At 36.3% G+C, this 24122-nt stretch overlaps 1 protein-coding gene across 2 annotated transcripts in view; it reads right to left on the bottom strand.

Moving 5' to 3' along the window:
• The window catches only part of LOC150092428 (uncharacterized), a 353827-nt gene that overhangs the window by 305301 nt on the left and 24404 nt on the right, over positions 1-24122 (bottom strand). For both annotated transcript variants that reach the window (XM_090414980.1, XM_090414981.1), the window contains exon 2: positions 3503-3681. The gene's annotated coding sequence lies outside the window, so the exon portion shown is untranslated. The remainder of the gene's footprint in view (positions 1-3502; positions 3682-24122) is intronic.

The raw sequence follows: 24122 nt of genomic DNA, 5'->3' as shown, positions 1-24122 counted from the left end.
GCTCCACCTTTGCTTCGAGTTGTCCTGGTGTTGTACTACCCAAGTGATCACTTACACTTGGGCTCGCCGATAGTTTTTTCGGCATGAAACTCTATGGATTTCGATCCGAGTTTCGAACCTGGCTATAAAATAAAACGGGATTTACCATCTCCCTTTAAACTTAACTTATGTCGCCGGTAAAATAGCCTTCTGGCTTATTATAGTAACAATAAAATAAGTTTAGAATTCACAGTAAAACGCAGAGTAATTGCGCATTACTTGTGAATAAAGAAGCGGCGTATAAATACGCATTAGTAGTAATTGAAAAGCGGATCGCCATAAGGAGGAGTACTACTGTACAGGATTTCAAGAATATAACTAACTTTTTTCCCAAAATTAAAGCTAAAAAATCGTGTTGCGAGATACATGCGGGAATTTTCGTAAACTCAAGTTTTCAGAAAAAAAACTGAAAATGGTGTGACTTACCAAGAAGCTCCTACTCGCTATCACTACTTTTGGCATCGAGAACAGTTTCTTTGTGTGCATCGTCAAAGTCATCTACCCGTCATCTTCTTTCCCATTATTTCTAACAAAAATTACCAGTAATTTACAAGACTTGAGATACGTAGAGCAGCTATGAAGCAGTGCATATGATTGGTGCGGTATTAACAAAAGATCGCGCGAACCAAAGACAAATTAGCATTTCAACAGTTGAGTTGAAATGCTAATTCCCTTCAACCGAATTCCATAATATCTGAAATACATTCACTATATATTTCTTAGTTTTAACACGTTAACGACGGGGGTGGTGTCAAGCAAAAACCATATGTTCCACTGGCAACATAGGATTATTTTTTAAATAATCCGATACTAATTCGGTTTTACTTTTTTTCCCATACTAAAATGTACAGTTCATTATCACAGCGTTTTATGGCTATATTAAAAAAAAAAAGCTTTAAAATCATTAGATATGATACTTACCATCTAGCTTCAGTCCTTTTCGTACTAATCTAAAATATTCGCTCTCAAAAATGAGAATGCAAAAGTCAAAGCACTTACTGAGCAAGAAGAAATCTTACAAATTTGTCTGTAGTTTTGTTAACCTTGTTAGTAAGGCTTCAAGAAAGAAATATTACAGCCGTCTGATTTTTTTTTTATTTTAAATAGGCTACAGTTTCACATCATGGTGCAATGTGAGGCCGTTTCAACAGCCCTTCAAATCAGTTTTCTATGTGATCACCGATTGCGTTATTTGTCACAGACTATTATCTTAACGCAAACGACAGAGGAGAGTATCAAATACAGGATATAATAACATAGTAAAAGATGCAAAACCTACATAACCAACACTGTGCTGCCAGTCCTGATTTATGCTATCTTTCATTCTCAACGTCCCTTGAGTGTTAAATTTTACATTATATTTAAATTAATTTTTTTTTTTAAATTTTACATAAATGTAAATACTTGTGAAAATGTATTTTTTCTTTGAATATTTATTCATCTACTTACTGATTTAACTTTTGCAAAATGTAAAAGATTGCTGTTGCCGTATCCACTGGCGAATTTTTCAACTTCGCTCCACGAAGCCCATAGATGGCGTATTGCATGCAATAACGCCATCTATGAAGTATAAAACAAGCGGAAAACATCGCATGTTCTGTCTGCGCCCTTATTCAGATGTGAAAAGTGGTAATTCTAATTACTGATGTTATCTTATAGCTTGAAAAATAAATAAAGAATATTCTAAAATTGTCTTACAGAGCCTGAGATAACTGCAGTGGAGCCCAAGGCTCTGCGGAGCACCGTTTGAAAAACTTTGGAGTGAACCACAATTGCAAATGCTCATGTAGACACCTGGTTTTGTTTTTAAGTGGCGGATGTAGAGGTTTAAACATCTGAAACTCCATATCAGCCATTGAAAAAAACCATCTACAAGATCAATTGCAGTTGTGATTTACACTACGTAGGATAGACTGGCAGATCTGGCGAGATAAAAACATAGTTCCTGTGTGACATCTTTGGGGTTTTCTACAGGAAAAAATAGTTTCTAAAAATGTCCACATCTTTTTTCCCTATATAAAAATACATGTTACATACACTTCTATATAGGTTAAGATTTCAGAGATGACCGAGATATGTGCAAAAAAAAAAAAAAAAAAAAAAAAAAAAAAAATATTTTTGTTAAGGGTAATGTTTTTTTATCTTCTATATTATCTAATATAGCACTAATGTATAATGGTTTCATTATGAATTAGTGCTAGAAACGCCGAAATAAAAAAACAGGGCAAAACGTATCGACTTACGTGTAGTTTATTATATTCCTTAAGTGAAAATGTCCTTATAATAGTGAAAATTTATTGAACCCATATCTCACGAAAATCATCGCTTAATACTGCTACCATTGTATTGTCCTTCACTTGTTCTTGAACAGCAGCAAATGAGTCATAATCGATAGCGTTAAGTAACCTCCGGGGGGGGGGGGGGAAGAGAAATAATGTACAAAAGGGAAGTGCCATTACAAAGAGTTACGCGATTTCAGCGTTATATTTTGAGAATCCTGCTCGATTTTCACGAGAAAGCATGTTAATTCAAAAATATCGTACTAAACAGAGGGGTGGGGAAGCCAACAGTTTGGCAACTGCCTTAAGGAAGTCGAAACAGTCGCACGTACACAGTCAATGGCTGAGAAATAAAAAAAAAATATCACTATCTGTTCCTAAAAGAACAGTGATTTTTTCACGTAAAATGGTCCATTACTAATACGGCAAATAAACAGACTCTAATGATAGTGGTATCGCCTACTCGGTATGCAAACAATATTCAAGGAAATTCTTACCCCACTGGTTATCCTTGAAATCCTTTAATTAACGTGACAGCAAAATATTCGCAAACAGCTGACTCTCTATTACACATATACACAGTTTAAAACGTACGACGACTATGCCATCGACTTTGCTTAAATCCTACAATGCTGAGCTTCTACATGGACTTTCTCCTGTGCTCTGCTGATATTACAACTTCCTTATATTCGAAGTGACTACATCGGTTTATTACCGTTTGTCGCTTCTTTCTAGCAAAAACGTGGTTAAACTGCATAGACGCTAGCGGTCGTCATGGTAGCGCGCAGACGAAGCTGCATGTGACGTCAAGAATAGCGCGCTAGAAAATACCGATCTTTAGTAACTTGTGATTAATTGCGTCTCTGATTAACTTTGGAGTGACAGAAAAGCCAATAAATAAATAATATAATTTCACGATAAGATTCAGCTGTAAGAAATGTCTTTCTGTATAAAGTTTTAATAAATATAATAGTCATCTTTTGGTATACAAACTACAAATGCGCAGTTTCTTTAAAAAAAATCTAAACATGTTAACAGTAGCGATAATCAAGTACTATTTGATTAAAATGTTTTTAAATACATAAAAAAATCACCTAAATTAAACAGAGTGCATTAATGTTAGGAAAAGTAGCAAACTATGAGTTATACCATTACAAGGCATATAAACTAAATTATATACTTACCCACCCTTCTCAGTACTGTGCGCAAAAATTCATATCCATTTTTCTCTGAAGTTTACTTCCTCGTTTAGTGTAGCAAAGAAAAAAGTTGATGGCAGGTTCACTTTTAAATTATCGTTCCAAAACATGTGAAGAATTGTATGAATCACTTAAATGTTGTTCTTGTTCGGGAATAATCCAATCTAAGAATAATAATAAAACAGTCTGTCATATAAATATAAAAAATGAAATAGTCATTCAGAAACATGAAGAAATAAAAAAAAAGTTCATCATATATATATCTCCCACAGAGGGCGTAAGAAACAAAGCTTTTTCAACAGAAGGTGGGTAAGTCAATCTCGTGCACAACTAACTTGGTTTTCTTCTTTGAAAATCTACAACCAATAATTCAGAACTATAAGATCTGCCATCGAGGTGAGATGGTAGCCTGTTATCCTTCCGCTTTAAAACGTATAAGACATCCAATAATGGTGGAAGCTCTGGCGCTACAGCCTGGCTACCATAATCAACGTTCTATTCAGAGTAAGTAATTTTTATAAATAGAATTCATCTACCACCTAAAGATATTCACAAACATCCATGTTAGGATTTGAACCCACACTAAAAACGGCCAACACCTCTTATTTCCCAAAGGGATTAGACGAGGCCGTTTAGCCTTGTCTAACTTTTAGAAACTAGAGGACAGCCAGTTTCCAAAAAGTTCTGATAGGGGAAATTTTGGCGAGAGAAGTGGTAGGATATGAAATGAATGACAGTAAACGTACTAAAAATTCGTATTTAAGAATTCCCAACAGAGGGTTAATGCAGTATATTATATAAAATGTATTCTACTAAATCTGGAATTGCTACTGAGCTATAGATATGTGGAGACTATGGAGAACACAATCAAAAAATTACTTGAATTATAAAACATACCTCTCTCTGACATTATAAGATCAAGTAGGTCAAGTGTACGCATACCAGAAAGAAAACAAAACTTAAAAAACATTCCAGCAATCAATATCCCTGTTGGATGTTTGCCAAAAGATTCCGTACAGGATAAGTATATGTAATAATATAAAGGGCTTCACGTTAAGCTGGTGAAGTTCTTCCCATGGTTTTAACAGCATAGTCAAGTAGTACGTAGCTAGTTGTAGAGTGTAATTTAAAAAAGAATAAAAAGTTCTTCCCCTTATAAGTTTCTATAACTATTGCAAACACGAAAATTTATTAAAAATAATGATTCTTTTTTCACAGTATAATGAACTACACAATATCAAACCAGGATTAGAAAATTCTCTACACAATCGTTAATTGAACACTAAGATTTTGTATACTGCATTAAATATTATTTGTTTAATGTAGATGTAACGTTTTCTACCAGACCAGCAGCAAACTGAGTGATCACGAAAATCGACAATCGTGGTCGCAGTAGCATCAGCAATTAACTTTGGTTCAGAGCACAGGATATTAGAGTAAGTTAAACAAGCCGCACCCAAGGAGCCGCATTCACTGCATACAAAATATCCTCATAGTTCGAATTAAAAACCATAAATTTATATATACACACGAACATATACTATCCTGCTACAAGTCATAACACGCGTACAGATATAAACAAATATCTTTATTGACAAGAATTAATGATGTGTAGGTATTCGAGTTTCTACCTAACCTATGAAGAAAACTGAGTTCGCAAAGGGTGCAATCTGATCCACAAAGCCCTGAAACACTATAATAAAAGACAAATATACGGAGTCTTCGAAGATTGTCTTTCAAGTGGGTGAAATATTAAGATAAATGCCAAAGGTCATGTCCGTTCAGTAAACTATAGACTGTTTTTGGAATTTGCAAAGTTGTATAGTGTAAGCTTCAGCTTCCGTTTTGAGTGATTACAATTTGCTAGCATACTATGGCTTTAAATGAAATTCCCTATAAAAGTACCAAACAGTCTGATAGTACTTTTATAAGTCATTTCGAGGTTTCACACCGAGCATTGAAAATCACCTACCACCTAAAAACATCCACTAACGTCCATGACGCACCGGACCCAAGCAAGTTAGGTCCTGCAGGTTGGAGAACGGCCGTACTATCTGCTCAGTCAAACAAAAACGTATTCTCATATTAATATTCTAATTTTCACTTTAATAGTAAAACGCAACTGTAACACATTAAAATTAAAGCAGAAACCAACGTGGACAAGCAACAGCAGAGTATGAACTTATATACACAAAAAGAAACCGAACTTTTCGAAAAATAGAAGAAACTAGTGGCGCCACCTGTTTTATCTTTTTGTTGTCGAAAGAGGCAACCTTCATTAGTGTTGTGTCAACTGTTTATGACATTTGTTTCATTAGAAGCCGAGTTATAGTGCCAAGAGTGACTGTGTTTTGACGAACGGTCGGAAAATGAGTTTCAAACAGAGAGCTGCGATTGACTTTTGTCTTAAACTTGGTAAAGTTATATATATATATGACTACTAATATTAACTCGTAGTTGGGATATGTTCATTTTTTATATAAACTGACTAAAAACCCGAGAATTATAAAAAATTGAGATTTATTTGATACGCAACATGTTTCGTCGGGATCGACCTCATCAGGCCGTTAAGAACATAGAAAGCTATTAAAAGACACTGAAAAAAAAATATTGAGACACTCTAAAGCTATAAATTCGACTGTAAATTACAATTATGAACTTGAGCTATAGTCCGTGTTCTATTGTTGTACACTTGTGCGTGTGTGGAACCACGCGATCTCCAGTATCTGATAGTAGAGCTGAAAGAGTCAGGCAAATTATAGCTGAGATTATTGTTCATTTGAAGAGGGTCCAAGGTGATTTCTTTTGACTCGACAATGCGGTGTTCTACCTCATCGTGGCAAATGTGTAGGTTTGAAGTTGTCCAATTTACTTCATGTTGGCGGCTTTCGTCATTTGTGTTTATTGAAATCAGGACATGGTCTGATAGGGTAGTAGCCCTGGTTCTCTTGTAAGCAATGTCTCTCTGGTGTTCCCGGAGAGGTACGAGGATAGACTTCTCCGTTTGGCCATAGTAAGGTTTTCCGCACTCACACGCGATTTTGTATACACCTGGGAATTGTAGAAGGTTGTGAGTTTGTTTGTAATTGCTGAAACTTGATCTTATTTTTGGAAGAGTCGAGAAGCACGTTTGTATGTTAAACTTCTTTAAGATTCTACGCAGTTTTTTTGGATAGTGTGCTGATATATGGCAAGGAGATATAACCTTTGGAGTCGTCCTGTGTCTCTACGTTGATATAATTGTTTGTCAATACTTTTTAAAGAGTAGCCATTGCTTTTAAAGGTCCATTTAAAAAGAAATTTAGAAAATAGAAAGCCGACACACACGGACAGATATCTGCATGCGTCCTCGCATCACCATCCAGCGCAGAAGTTGGGTATTATATCAACTCTAGCGAATCGTGCAAGATCTGGACTGTCAGATGAAGAAGAACTAAAAAAAGAACTACAACATCTTAAATGGACCTTTAAAACCAATGGCTACTAAAACAAAAATTATATTCTAAAAGAAAAAACATTTTTGAAAAAACGTTTTTTTGTTCTACGTGTCATCAGAACTTTCCAGACCCCCCCCCCCCAAGTAGATCTGTAATATCACGTTAACTGTGCACTTCCATTTTGAAATAAAGTTAATAAAAACTCGAACATTCTCATAAATACCATACTTTTATTTTATTGAGTTATATAGTAAGATAAAAAGCCAAACAGCTATTTTTTCTGGCGAAGTTAATTAAATTAAGGGGATAAAAATCCCTTATTATTTTACAGCCAGTATGCGAAACTCTGAGATCGAAAACTACGATCTCAGAGTTTCATGCCGAAGAACTATCGGCGAATCCAAGCGTAAGTGAACACCTGGTAGTACAACACCAAGGCAACTCGAAGCAAAGGTGGAGCAAGCTCCTTCACTATCCTTGATATTTTCTCATAATGTAAAACACATTATGAGTTACACATTTTTGAGTTATACAGTATTATTCGATTACTGGTCTGTTATAAACTGAATGACTAGTATCTACGTAATGTATTATTATCAGACTTCCATGGGGTCAAAACATTTTGACATAGCTAAAAATTAATGTCCCGGTTTTTCAAATTAAATATGGAGGGGTTTCCACCTGTCGCGTATGGACACAGGTCAATGATATATATTTTGTGAGCTCGACAAAATCTCATCATCGGCCTGTGGAGTGAGATAGATGCTGAGATTCAGCAGATAGTAGGAGAGGAAATAAAGATAGAGTGCATAGTGGTAGAGTAGGTAAAAGAGGCCTCAGCTGACCTGTTTTAGCTGTTTACCCCCCAGGGGTGTTTCTAAAACGGACGTTGATTTTTCACTTTAGAAAAAATTCTGAAAAGGAAACGTAACAAAAACCAGAAAACTTAACATGAATAAGATACAGAGATAGTAAACCTGCAGAAAGGTCTGGAAAGATAATAGAAAGGTGAACTTAGAAGTGGGGGGTCATTTGCATCATTTGTGGCAGCTTGTTTTTTAGCTGTTTCTTTTTCGTGTGTGCCTCGCTTCTTCTCTTCCTTAGGTTTGGATGCTGAGTGGAGGCTGCCTTCTCTTTTTCGGATGGGCAGGTGTCCACTTTGTGGTCTATGGCACCACATTTGAGGCAAGCTGCTTTACATTTATCTAGTGTATTGCTTGTTTTAAGACAATTTTTGCATTTTTAGTCGAGGGCAGTCAGCCCCAAGATGACTGACGGCAGCACACCTGAAACATTGCTTTTTCACGCCAGGGTAGTTTACCATTACCCTGGCAGATCCTATGAGAATGAAGTTGGGAACTTCAGTTTTCATCTCAAGGGAGATGTTTACTTCCCCTGATTTCCACTCTGGGTTGTCAGCATCGTTAAGAATCTGAATTTCCTTTAAGTCCCCCCACTTTGAGAACACGCTTCGAATGATGTCTTCATTCTCCGCGTATTCTAGGGGGAATATCGGTATTCTGAGCATTTTTAAGATGCTCTCTACCATGAAAGCGGAAAAATGTTTTTTTCTCCACATAAGTAGCTTATTTCTGGTTGCTATGTTCTTGACAACTACTTGGTACTTTCCGCCCCCATAGGGGGTAAACCCAAATACGTTTTCAGCTCCTCCAAACACATCTCCGCCCTACACCCGTTCTTTGAAAAGTTCTTATAAGAAGTGGGCGATGGACTGAGTCCTTGACTCTTTATCCCGTCATCTGAATGAAGAAAATCTGTGTGGATGGAGTGTTGTTGAGCTAAAAAGCTCTAGTCATGGCTGGGTACTGGGTAACGGTAATAGCCGAGCCTCAGTTAAAACTTCATTGGCTACAGCATTGCCATCTGTTACCCGGGAACCTAAAAAGGACTTTTTTCCTGATTAGTAAGTAAAGGGTAAAATCTCAAAAAATCGGACGATCTCTAGGCCACTCCATAGTGGGCGAAAGACCGTCCATGTCTCAGCGTTGGTTCCACTCATTGACGGCCGCCCCGTCCAAGCACCCCGACGGGCTCCCCGTTTAAGCAGAACCGCTCAGCGTTGGTTCCACTCAGTGTCGGCCGCCCCGTTCAAGCACCCCAACGGGCTCCCCGACTCCTGAGCAGAACCGCTCAAATTCCGAGGAAAATATAATTTTCACCGACAAGAACCCCTCAGCGGGCCCTGCCGGAGAACACCTTCCCCGGAGACTCAAGGTGCTCCCTTAAGGCAAAAACCCTAAGGGAGCAAACTCAAAAACTCACACCCAGGATAACAGCAACAGCCGAACCTCAGTTTACTTCCTCGGTTCAGCATTGCTATTTGTTACCCTGGAAGTCCTAAAAAGGACTTTTTTTCCTCTACCGCCTCTAAATAAAAATCACACTCCTGATCTTTGAAAAAAAATCGCAACTAAACGCATATGGAATAAACTTATATAAAGAACCGAATGGTGTAAGAAACAGTTTGCAATTTTTATTTTAAATTTAAAACAATTTAAGAAATTATTTTTACTATATATTTTAGTATATAATTTAACAAAATATTTCTTAGAAAAATTCAATTTTCTTTAAAAGAATTGTTATACTGTCTAAATATATGACTTTGGCATTACCTTCTATGTAATGTATTGATGACATCGTCAATGTGGTTTAGGCTTAAGAATTTTTTATACTGGTCTGTTATAAACTGAATGACTAGTAACTACGTAATGTATTAATATTATCAGACTTCCATGGGGTCAAAACACTTTAACATAGCTAAAAATCAATGTCTCGGTTTTCCAAATTAAATATGGCGGGGATTTCCATCAATCGAAAATGGACACCATAAATACAGCCCATACATTACTAAATATTCTAAATATATATAACTGAATTTTATTGCGGTGTTTTCAGTTCTACCACCAAAACAAAACATGCACATATCGAATACAGTCTGTGAAATAACGAAAATAATTTTTTACCTATACCTATTTATATATTTACACATATGAGATGAGATGTGTGTGTGTACGTTTACACATGCATTAATCTTAAACGTAATCCTCTATTCTGCTAATCAGGTTGGTTAATCTTTCCAATATAGAAAGTTCTTAAGCCTAAACCACACTGACGATGTCATCAATACATTACATAGGAGATAATGCCAAAGTCATATATTTAGATAGTATAACAATTCTTTTAAAGAAAATTGAATTTTTCTAAGAAATATTTTGTTAAATTATATATTAAAACATATAGTAAAATAATTTATTAATTTTTTTTAAAATTTAAAACAAAAATTGCCAATTGTTTCTTACACCATTCGGTTATTTATATATGTTTACTCCATAAGCGTTTAGTTGCGATGTTTCATTTGTCATCTGGTAGGGTCATCATTGACCTGCAATGACAAATGATGATATCTGGAGATGATTTTTATGAATTACGCTCCACTCGAAATCTGGTTCGCAACGGCCAGGTTATCGAATATCTGAGTCTTATCCAGATGACCATTACTTAATTGAAAAGAAAAGTACAATTAATTCCTTTTTCCCTTGTAGCTAGGGAGATTAAATCTCCTCCTCAATGGAAAAGAAAAAAAAAATTGCGAAATGCGATAAAATTTTGCAAAAAAAAAGTTCGGCTGATCCCAGAGATAGTCCAACACTAGGGCAGCTCTTTGCAAAGGTGGACAAAGCTACATGCAACTTGCAGCCTTTTGAAAAAAATTCCATTCAGATAACTTTATTACAGTATGTTGTTATAATTATATATAACATAATATAGTTATTAATAATAAGAATACAGTAGTTTCCCCCCTAAGATGGGGGGGACTACTGTATACAGTGTAGCATAGAGGCAGTCTGCCTCACGACACGGCTTAATACGGGCACTCGTTCAGCTATGTTGCGGTAGGTGCATTCGCGAAGCTAACAATTCCTCTAAGCGTAGCAAGTGCGGAAAGACTGGTTAAAAATTATTTGCGAACAGCCGTTATCCAAGAAAGATTGGTTAGTCTAGGAACTCTATCGATAGAGGCGGACATAGCTTATAATTTAAATTTAGAAGAGCTTATAAACAGTTTTATTTTACGATATCCCCGTAGAGCAAACATTTAATTAATATTATTCTGGAATCGTTTGCATTGATGTTTCTCCTGAAATAAAAACAAAATTAGCAATTGGAGATTTTCTTATATTTTTGTCTTATAATCCATCAGGGGCGATATTTAACTGTTTGCCTCAGGGCGCGATCTAATTAATTATTATAATTAATTATAATTATAATAATAAAAGTTTAATTATATTGGATTAATATAGTTATGTAGATTGGATGAATAATTTAAAAAAAAAAATTCGAATCTTTTAAGCGCAATTGAAAATTTTGAAAATACCGTATCCTGACCAAACCAGTGACATAACCTGGATTTCTATTCTTTCTCTCTGTAAGTGAATTATATTTGATAAATATATATGCTTGTCTTTTAAACGTGATGATAGGTCGCTGTCGAAATCGCTCACTCGATAACGCAAATTAAGTTATAAACTCACGTGACAGAAGTAATAAAGTTCAAGTTGCAGACTATCCTGCTTTGTCGTTCAAGGCTAAAATGTTTGACTTCTTGATGGAAATGATATCAAGAATAAGTAGTCGTTAAGAACGTGTGTGGAATATGCGGTATGCTGACAGAGGAACAATAATCTGGAATATGACATTACAGAACAAGATCACTTATTAAACTTTGGGGAAGGTATGGCTGGAGGAGCAACCTAATTCTGTAACTCGTCAAAAAGAAAAGAAAACATCCCAAAAGAAATGGAACTTCATATTGCTAAGACAATAGAAATACTACCAAACGTCGCAATGTTTTGCTACAGATAGCATTCAGCCTGTCAAAACATATAGTTAAAAATACTGCACTTCGCAGTATAGTCCAAAACTGTATGACAGAAAGATAACTGCTTCGCTGTCCACTTGTACAGGCAAATCAATGATAACTCCACCCTTTAGGGGTTGCATTAAGAACAACCGCACATTCTTGAAATGCGATTTATCTGTTGGTAATACGAAGCTGAAACGTAGCTTCAACAGAGAATGAAATAATGGAGAAAAATATTGTTAAAAAAAATATTAGACCTCTGGGTATTTAGCGTGACTAAATTCATCCTGGATAGATGACTGAGTTCTCAGTAGGTCTATTTGGATTTGTGAGTGAGTGAGATGAATAGGAATGGATGTGAGTCATAACTTCGTATAGAGAGAACAAACACAGACATATAGACAGCTAAACTGCGAACAATTAAGAATAATATGGAATAACTGGATCTGCATTTTGTAGATCAAGCTGGTTGAGAAGGCTAGCAAGACTCTCCACTCTTTCGCGTCAATCTGGTTCGAGGAGACGTCTTTCCACGCTTATGCACAGAAAGATGATATAAGGAGGCAAATAAACTGACTCCAAATATTTCGTGTTCATGTAAACATGGATATAAATATATCCATGTTTACATGAACCGCCATCTATTGAACAGAAACGAAATCATTTTAAACTTTGTAAGATGCAGATTCTTGCATTTTCAATGTCCATAACCCGAAATCAAGATTTGTTTGGATTTATATTGAAACAGCTAAGGTCGTGAAGTCAGTATAAGTATGTCTATTATCAGAATTTTTGTCAGGTTTCGGTTTTGGGGGTACCTGCCAGCGTAAACCTGAAATTCATCCTGAAAAATATTCTAGCGTCCTAGACCGGAAAGTTTCTGACATCCATTCTCCTTTTTCTAAACTGCCAGTCTATCCAAATCATCCTGCACAATTTTAACATCAGTTTTGGAGCCTCCTTTATGCAATAAAACTATTTCCCATCTTTCCACTCTCTTGGGACTAATCCAGAGCGGGGGCTGACATTAAACATCAAAGTTCTGTAATATGCTATGCATCTCCAGTTCATTTACCTCAGTTCTCTTTGCCTCTCTTGTTACTGCAATATCTCCATCGGATTATATACTCTTGCAAAGTGTTCACTAAGTAATTCTACTATTTCTCCTTGATTCAGTTGTGTCCTCTCCTACGTCTAAGTTGAAGGCCCCATAATAATTGCCTATCTTCTACTCATTGAGCTTATTTGCCGATGCATGCTATCCCCATCATCCTCTTGTCTACAGAAGTATCCAACTGTATATTTTGTTCTGTTGGCCAGTATCTCACACTAGATGTCTCAAATGTGCTATTTTCACTGGCCTGCAATTGAACTTCTACTCTCTCTTTGGTTGTGGTTCAACTCTTCAAGCATTCCTTTCTCTTATCAGCTGATCCACTCGCCAGACGTTTCTTCAAACGCTTTGTATTCCGCGTAAGCGCGCTATCACCCTCATTAAGGCCAACTCTTCATTCTTTACGTCCGTCAAACTACTATTCTTTCGATCATCACTTTTACTCTCTCACACACACACACACTTAATCGTGTCACTTTTAATATCTCTTTCAATACAATCTTCCGTTACACCGCTGTACACATTACGTGCAGGAAAAAAAAAAAAAAAAAACTGAACCAAGTACTGAAAAGCAGGGTTGGCTTCAATTTACAAATGACAGCGTTATTGGCATAGTTGATACTGCATATATATATTACTTGAATTTTTTTTTCACTTAGTTACACTACTCGAAACTAATGACTTCACATCAATTGCCTTAGTATCCCATAATTCAAACCACCAACTTTCGGATAAGTATAATGCTATGTATTATGAGAAGGGCCACTACCCAGACTGGTTACTCATAACTTATCAGTTATTTATAGTATAACCAAGGGAAAAAAACTTTCAACCTTTTCACTACTTGTATATGGGAAATATATGACTTCTGCATTACTTCAACCTTGGTATAGCTTCTTGGTCTGGTTCCCACTGATGAGACTTCAATAAAAGGCGAAACCGGTCTGGGTAGTGGCTCTTCCCATAATGCATAGCATAGACGTATTTGAAAGAAAGTATCCTTTAAATTTTGGGATACTAAGACAATTATATGAAGTCATTAGCCTCTATATACAAGTAGCCCAGTCATAAAGATACTACACGTGCAAACTAAGTAAAATCATGAAGCTGAAAGACTATATAACATATTCAGAATATAAATTTTATTATTCTACTTCTTAACAAAGAATTGAGCTAACATAGTTTGGCAGGCATTTTGTTTCTTTTTTTCATACAATCGACGGTATGGCCCTATTGCCTTTTCTACTCTTCTGCAAATTTTACTGCTTCTCTATTCATCAGGGTCAGCCTCTGCATTACTGCTTAAAAACATCGCTTGTACGAAAAATAATATACGCCGTCGATTGTTATAATCCTGCAGGCAATTTTTATGACTGATCATAAACAGCAGTACCAAATGTTGAAAGGTTTCGATGTATGAAAATTAACGATTTTTAAATTTTTAAAATCTGTAACATTTATTTTTAAGATGTATATAGGCGCACTAATCGAATTTGGGTATCGAAAAAAAATGACGCACTAATTACTGCATAGAGACATTGTATAGGGGCGCCTAAATTTACTATGTGCCACTTGCCATACATCAAATGAAATAATGTCATTTTTTGCGAGATTTCAGTGATAGATTTCTAAAGGACTTTGGTCCCCAAGGTCGCCAGATTTGTCACCTCCAGCTTTCTTCCTATGGAGTGACCTGAAAGGTAAGGTGTATGAAAATAATCCTCACACAATTGATCAGTAATTCCATGCTTCGAAGAGTTGCCTCCAATTTGGTAAAAAAGTTCACGTGTCTGCCAAGAACGGCCATTTTGAACACTTGCTCAAATGTTGAAAAATTCAAGTTTATTTTATGATGTGCGCGACTTTTGAATCAATCTATACATAAAGATTTTGTCATACACACTTGTATGTGGCATGTGCATTAGTCACATTATATATATAAAAAATAGTTATAGTGCTGTTTCTAATGCACATGTAGTCATGTGTTTTTAACACATGATTAAAAAAATGCGTATGAATTTAGTATTCAATGGGTTATGCTGTTTCTGCAACAAATTCCAGTTGGAACCAGAGAAAATGTTTCTGGAAGTAGCACAAGTTCTACAAAGCCTGGTTAAGTGTCACAGAACTGATGGCAGTGCACCAATATCTGCAAGATTTTGGTGCACTGTCCGATCTTCCTATCAGCATTAATAACAAAACTTATTAGGAAGGGTGACACTGTCTCCCTCCATGCATGACTTTTCCTTGTTCTCGAGGACTTTCGTTCACTGACTGTACTGTTAAAGAGCCTCTGATAATAATAGATTGAGCTCGCATGACATTGCCATGTAAATAATACATTCCGGTTTCAAGTTGTTTTTGTTCGGGAAACTTCAACGTAAATCGCTACAACATGCAGGCTCACATATATTCTTTACATATTTGTTTCTTCTATATATTTTCTTATTTTATAGTTATTTTTATTTTTTGTGTACTGTACTTACTAATGTAGTATATATATATATATATATATATATATATATATATAAGATTCTGCTTGCCTAACTTTTTTTCCCTTGAATATCTCTGATAATGAACTTCTAATTAAAGAGATTTAAGAATTCGCCCATTTTACAAAACATGAATTAAAATCTAATTCCAGTGATGATGACGAAACTGAAATTTTTGAATCTGAAATTGCAATATCCAAATGAATAATCAACGAATGGTCAAGTAGAAAATAATGATCTGTTTAATACTTGTTGAGTGTTGAATGGGCATAATTCATGAAACAGAATCATTAATCATTCGGATCCCAACAACATTCAAGGATCTAATTCTCATTTCCCCCCTACCCCGCCTCTACTTTCATCATCAGGGATACAGAATCCAGTGCACAGTATATTAAGGCAAACGGGTTGCGTAGTATCTAAACAGACAGGAACATGTTACAGCTGCATTACAAGACAAGATAACAGGATTATTAGATCACACATCCCATACTGACTGCTGCAGTAATGCCTCCTTACTCCATAAAACTAAATATGGACATTTAATGAAGATTTGCTGACTCATCTCAACTGCCCAAACTGCACATTACATGGTTCCTTCATGAATGCACAAGTGCTGCTATCAAAACTGGCATCCCATGTTAGAGAATGCAAAACATTGAATCTCTCACCCTCCCAGAGGCGAATACTGGTCTTGATATTCACGCTTGCTCTTGTTATCATTCAAGGAGTGAGAGGTGTGATTGAAGTCTGATTAGCAGAATAATGAATTACTGGCCATTTAAAACAATATATTTAGAAATTTATGTATATTTAATCATACAAATACAACATTTATTTTACAAATGATATTCTATCTTTTTCAATTTAGCTACTTGAATACAAATTCTACCCTACGGTTCTTCTTTATGAACTGGTCAATAACATCGTCATAAAAAGTTGGTTGTAACTTAATTTTCCCAAGCAACACGGGCACTTGTAAAGGCTGGCTGAAGCTCACTGGCTAGAGCTACTTTGACTGCGTATGGCCCGTGTTTAAGCAACAGGGAATATATGAATTTTTGAGATGACATGAAGGGAGCGGAAATGGCTATGAGCGCGCATGAAATCAAAGTGCTGCGAGGACCTGGAAGCTCCTACAACAGAGCAAGCCAAGGTAGCTTTGACTAGACAAGCAAGTATCGGCCTTCGATGCACAACGCAAAGCTGAATTATTGCCGCGCAAGCTTAAGACGTCTTCTGTCTACAAAAATAAAAGCCTAAATGGAATGCTTATAAATGCACGGATTTATTAACAAATAAATATTACTTCTTTCTCAATTAATGAGCTTGCGCAGCAAGCATAGCAAGGAGAATTCGCCACTGCATCCTCCTCACATTTGATGTGCTTTGGCTCAAAATTTCTTTATCAAATTATCTTATCACATTCATTTACTGTCGCTATTGCACTGCCATTCCAGTAACTACTCTGACCTCTTCAACCGTACCTCCAAAGCATGATTTTCTACAATCAAAATATCTTAATAGTAAGATCATCCTACGAGACGATTTCAACATCTACAATTCAAACTGGTTTACTTCTCCAATTACATTCAAGCTGTGGATGCTAAGGTATGTATTTGCCATTAGCAATGATAGACAATCTCTCTACAAGAATACCAGATGGCTCACGCCAAATTGCCAACACACTTGACCTCTTCTTAACCAGCTCACTTTGAAAACAGACTGTGGATGTAAGTTCTCTTTTCAGTAACTCAGACCCCCATCACACCTCATACAAGTCTCCTTCACCATGGAACAACCTTCTTCCAGCAATTTTCAGTCCCATGTCTTTTGACATTACAAGGGTGCCAAATGGAATGAACTCTGTTGCTTCTATTCTCCTGATCCAAACACCTACTTGAACCAAAATAAAAGAAATCATCCTCACAGGAATGAAGACCTTCATCTACCATTCAATCCAAAGTTCTCAACCACTATCTAAACCTTGGTTCTCAAAAAAGTCTACCAATCAAGCACAAGAAAAAAATCCATGTGTATGGCTCAAGACCAAAACTTCGGCTACACACTCACCTATAGTGCAGCTAGCAACAAATGTAAAAAAAAATCTCCGAATTCAAATGAAAGGGCCAAATGCTGCAATCTCACCTCCTGTCCAAAGGACAGTCAAACCCAGTAGTCACCTATCACCCAAAGTTTACTGTTCTCTTCCAATTTTCACACTGATGACCAAGGCATAGTTCCTCCCATTTTACTAGGAATGCTCCCTTCTAGCCACAGTCTTCTGCCAGAAAGAAATCAGAAGATTTCTTAATAACTTAGACACACACACACACAAAAAGGCATCTGGTCCTGATAGTATATCACCTAACGTGTTAAGAACTTCTGCTGGAGAATTAATGTCTATCCTATTCAACTGGCACCCACCCTACAACATGGAAATAAGCATATCCAGTCTATTCCAAAAAAAAGGTGGCAAAAGTCAGCCAACAAACTAAAGCCCCAACTGATTTCCCTTCCCTTCTGTTCTTTCAAAAATTACAGATGAGTTCATCAACAGCCAACTTCTGCACCACATGGAAACCCAAAGGTAATTAGTGACCAGCAATATGGAATATTTTGCCACTCTTGATCCACAATTGATGTAGCCTTCACCACTCACCCTCTGGACTCAAGCCATGGAAACTGGAGAAACTCATGTGGTTGTTATCGACATTTATAAAGAATTTGATCGTATTTGGCAGAGAAGCCTACTCTACATAGTACTATCCTATGGTCTGCCTTCCACCCTGTACAACTGGTCACCAGCTTTATCCCCAATAGCTCACTATGAATCATGTTAGATGGTTTCCTCTCCTCAGATTTCCCCACCAATGCAAGAGTACCTCAAGGTTCTGTACCTTCTCCCACTCTTTTCCTCTTGTATGACTAAGCTGCTCTTATTGACTTCAAATCCAATACAAAGCTTTCGGGATCACAGTACATTTCATTCTTCTTTTTCATTTGACAAATCTTGTTGGTCCCAAGGATTAGTAATGCTACCAAAATTCAGTCCTGTCTAGTCCCTGGGGAAGACCTCATCTCTCTTTCCCCTACCTTTTGATAATACCCAGATATCCAAACACAATCAGATTTCCCTTCTTGGGCTGACCTACACCTCTAGCCATTCCTGGCACAAACACCTCTCATCTATATCTTCTGCAACTGCCAAAAATTGTGTACTTTTCCACCCAAGGCAATTTCTCATTGTACAGCTGCAAACTTTGTACCAATCCCAAATCTGCTCAACCATGGGATACTGCTCACACATTTGGAGTTGTCCACCAAAGTCTTCTCTAAGACTGTTTGACACTATCCAGAAGAGGACAATATGATTAAATGATGGTCCCTCTTTCATAGATCCACTCCAATCTCGCTCTCTCAAAGATGTCAGTTTTCACCTTATGCCTATTTAAGATACTTCATGGACAATGCACTGCTGGCTACTATCATTTCTTCAAAACAGTAAGAACGAGAGTAGATGCTGGTTAACATCCATTCGTAGTCCACTTCCAAACTTGCCAAACCAACTTCTTTGCTTCCTCTTTTAATTCCATATATTCTATTTATTTTTACTCCACCTATTACTTATGCTAGCTAGCCAAGTGGTAAGTGTCTATAACAAACAGGCTGTGGGCTTGAATCCCTCTGGAGGGCCTGAAGTGGCTCGATAAAGTTCAATGTTTAGAGCATCGGTTCCCAACCGGTGGTACGTGTACTACCCCCCAGGGGTTCGTGCTGGGCCGTTCAGGGATACACAAAAAATAATCAGTAATAGCAGAAAAATAATTATTTCCACTATTTTACATTAAGATAGGCACCGAACAAAAGTATCAGTATTTAAAAACAGAAAAACAAGGGGTACAATTTATAGAAATGGGTTTAAAAGGGGTACACAAGTGGAAAAAGGTTGGGAACCACTGCTCTAGAGCAAGGTTTCTAAACTATGTAAAAAATAAATAAAAAACATTATTATTATTATTATATTGCACCCTCCATGGAGTCAGCAGATTCATCGTGGAAGTTTCATTCAACTAACAACATATTTATCATACCAAATCTTAAAATCCTTAACACTCCTTACATTAACAACACATTCAGATAATGCATTCCATTCACAGACAATTATCCATGTTAAAACTCTACTCCTCAGGACCACTCTTCACTATATTCTTGCATAACTTCCAGGAATGACCTCTGGTTTTTCCCCTCTCACCTTCAATTTTTTTATCATCTCGCCTGGATTAATCCAATAAAATTCTCTCACTAACTTAAATGTCTCTATCATATCACCTCTCTTCCTCCTATCCATTAAACTTTGCAATCCACATTTCTTCAACCTCTCTCCATAGCTAGCATTCTAAAGTTCTGATATTGTCTTAGTCACTTGTCTCTGAACCCTCTCCTGACCAGATTTGAGCACAATAGTCCAAGTGTGATCTGGTCAGTGCTTTATACAGCAGCACAACAAGTTCCTTATCCCTACACGTTAGAATAATTCTTATCATAGCAGCAAAGGTTAGAGTAATTCTTATGTTGCAAAGGCTGCACATCTTAGTGCAGCCTTTGCAATACTAGCAATATGCCCACTAAACTTCAGTCTACTGTCAACCATCACTCCCAAATCTCTAATCTCATCCACTTCCTGCAGTACGGCACTGTCGATAGAGTACACAGCCTTACATTTCTACACTCCAACATCTTGCACTTATTAATATTAAAACTACAACCCCACTTTTATGTCCAAGTCAAAAGTCTATTCAAATCTTCCTGAAGGGAATTAACATGAGCAGGGCTACTTATAAATCTCCCCAACTTTGCATCATCAGCAAACAAGTGAAGATCCCCACTCAGCCCACATGATATATTGTTTACAATCAAGTTAAACAGCAGGGCCTCACGAACAGACCCCTAGGGCACACCACTGGTTACCCTTCTTTTTTGAGACCCTGCTCCATCATACACAACCTGCTGGTATCATTCAGAGAGAGACATCTCCGATGCATCTATTCCCATCCTCTGCAGCTTGTGCATCAACTTATCATGTGGTAATCTATCAAACACTTTTGCAAAGCCCAAGAACATCGCTGCATATGATTCTCCCTTACCTAACATACTTGTTACATTATTATAAAATGCAAGTAAATTGCTAAAACAACACCTATCCTTTACGAATCCATACTGACCACCATAAAGGAATGGTATGTACATCAACCCAATTCTGTATTCTATTCCTAACCAATCTCTTTATCACTTTGACTACAACTACCATTATACAAACTGGTCTATAATTGGAAACTCCTGTTGTAGAACCATACTTGTGAAGTGGTACTATTTTGCCTTCCTTCTGCCAACCAACTGCAAGACTTTCATTAAATAATAGGTCAAGGGCATAGCCAACTGTGGTGCACATTCCTTAATGCATAGTGATATGCTATCAACTCCCACAGCCTAATTAACATCTAACCCAATCAATACCTAATATACCTCTGATTCTTTCACTTCCAATTGTTGTGATACTTGCCTCCCTTCTATATATTGCACCACATCATTTTAAAAATCTTCACCTATACCAACTGAGCTATGGAGGGTCTATCACATTAACTGACCTTAGCTAATACTACTTGAAATTGAATGCATGGTTACTAATTAGCAGTATCAAGATATGGGTATGAATCATCATCATCCAACATATGTGCTCTAGCATTCCAACAGACTGCATGTACATGTATTTATTAATGTACAAATTATCTTGAAGCACATATTCAGCAAACAGGACTCTCCCATATTTTAGTTCCTTGCTGCAATATGAAGCATTAATTTGCATGAAATTAATTTTATTTCATGTAAAGTTTCACAAATTAATTAGCACTAAAAAACAAGGGATCATAAATGATCATACTATCTTTAAGGCAATAGGCTATTAAACTTAACATTATTATTACGTGACACCTCCAGGGAGCTTAAAGGCTCATCATGTGGAGTCCACTCTAACCTTTATTCCCACAATACCTATCATACATTTCCTTTAACTCATTCACAGACCAAGTACTCATAACCACCTCAGGCAACAATCTATTAAACTTCATTTCACCCAACCTACAAAAAATATAGTCCTCAGGGTCTTACTTACTATGCTCTTATTCCACTGCTAGAGTGGGAATGGTGATTCCTGGTCCTGTCTACTCTTGTGATGTATTGAGAAATTCCTTCTGCACTTATCTTACAAAACCTCTTTAGCAACTTATAAGTTTCTTTCATATCTTTTCTCTCTCTCTCTTCTGCCCATGAACCAATTTTTGTATTTCATAAACCTTCAATCTATTTACACAGGAAGCATACCAAAAGCCTGTTACCATCTTGGTCACTTACATTTGAATCCTCTTCACTTCCTCATTCTCAAAAAACATAGGTGATCAAACTTTACACAGCAATCCAGATGTGATCACATCCTTATAAAGATGTATGACCTCTTTTGTCATTTGAATCAACTGGATGGTGTCCATCCAAGTGATCCTTTGAACTTTGAACTAGATCCTCCGTAGCGCAATTGGAAGAACAACGGTACACTGTGCCCTTCAATTAGAAAATCTTTATATGGACTTTTTCAATTGATGGTGAGTTAGCCGATCTCATACGGAGGGAGCAGGATTTTTTCTCCCAGAAACTTGGGTTTTTCATCCTGCATAACAGACAAATCGGCCCTTCAGACACACAATACTAGTTGTGGTGGTTGTGGGCAGTAGATGGCGCTGATGTAGATGATTGGTAGAAGAGGTTCGGTGTAATGGTGGAGACGAAGAGTTGTACAATGGGTGTCCTCAAACGAAGTCTTCGGACTCCATGGAGGTGTCATGAGGAATAATTTTGTTTGTTTTTTTGCAACATGCCTTCTGAACTTCAACTCCCTGTCCACAATTACACCCAAAACCTCATTAGCCTCAGCAATTTCTTGCAGTTGAGTTCTATCCATTGAACATGTAGCTGTAATCTTAATATTAGAGTTAACATCATTTATTGAAAGGGATGAAGGGAAAATTAGCACTCCAAGAAACTCAAAAGCAATCAAATGTTACTTCCACACTGGAGATCATTAATATCAGAGTTCTGAGGAAAATGAAAGGATTGAACAGATAGTATCAATGGCAGAAACATTAAAAATGAAAACATCAGAAAAGAACCTGATATTATTAATAATGAAGAAATGTGTAGAAATGTGAAATGTTTAGTGTAGACCTCCCACGACGAGTCTTCAGATTGGATGAACATATCCATGTAATAATAATAGAAAAGTGCCCACAATACCAGGTCCCTTTTCTATTATTATTATCATCTAGTACAAAGAGAGGTTCAATTTAAGTTTTCTTGAAAGAAGTTCCAAGAGTGTAAGATCAATGAGAAGTCCCCTGCCAAGAGCTTCCTAAAATAATCATTTGGAGAATAGCAGAAAAAGAGATATTCTGTTGAAGCCTATTGTTACAGAACTAATTTTGTAATTTCTAGTTAACAATTTCTATTTCTTTACACCTTCAGGAATAAAATATGAGCTCTCTATCCAGTCATTAACCTACAAGTTGTTGTGCATAATTTTATAAAAATTAAACTGCTAAACTGGGACATAAGAATATTCCATTAAGATACTGTGAAAAATAATTAATATGATTCCTTTCTTTTAGGCTTGCACGGTGATCCGAATGCATTTTTGGAAATTATGGAGACAACTACCGTGTTTGAATAAAAACTTTAGTTTACTATTACTAAAATTTTAGTAATAGTAGTAATAGTAAATTTTAAAAAAATTTTAGTAATAGTAAACTAAAGTTTTTATTCAAACACGGTAGTTGTCTCCATAATTTCCAAAAATGCAATTAATATGATTATTGAGCATATAAACCTAAAACATTAATTTTTAATATTTATGATATTTAACAAATCATTTTAGCTTAATGTGAAGTGAACAGTTCAACCATATTAGAAAACTAATGATTTCATCAACTTAAATGTCCAAATGAATCTAATCGCTGTGAAGATGTACGCTCCAAAGTGAACACTTAGAAAGTAAATGTGAAAACTAAAAGTGAAAGGCAAAGTGAAGTTTTCTTCAAAATGCAGCAAAAGATATTGTAATAGTTTCATGAGAAGACCAGCAGTCTCACAAAGATGGTGAAAATTTTTTTTAAAAATGATAAAATATAATTCTTCAAGAAAATATCCTAAAATATTTATTTATAATACTTAGATTTTTATCTAGCTTCATGTGAAGCTCACAGTTCATATTCTTATAACAAATGTTTCATATGAATTCATGTCAACAGTAAAAGCAAGCCCTTTTGTTAAGAACCCACTTGATATTTTTATGCTTATACGAGGGTTGTCTGAAAAGTTTTCGGCCTCAACCATAGATGGCAACACTATCAGCAAGATTTTTTTTTCTAAGTTGGCACATCTATAATAAGCATCATGTGAAATTGAAAGTCATTCTAGCAAGTAGTTTGTTTTATACAGCTGTCTGAAGCCAAAGTGTTGTCTGTATCCCTTGAAATGGATAAAATGAGTATTGTGTGGTTATAAAATTCTCTGTAGAAGAAGGTTTAAAGGCAAAAGAAATTCATTCAAAGTTCATAAAAGTTTGGGCACTCTT

Source organism: Typopeltis vanoorti, chromosome 26 (genome assembly GCF_054136105.1).
Source record: "Typopeltis vanoorti isolate ZY-2024b chromosome 26, IOZ_Tvanoo_1.0, whole genome shotgun sequence".
Taxonomy (NCBI): domain Eukaryota; kingdom Metazoa; phylum Arthropoda; class Arachnida; order Uropygi; family Thelyphonidae; genus Typopeltis; species Typopeltis vanoorti.
This window is presented reverse-complemented; position numbering and strand designations above follow the sequence as displayed.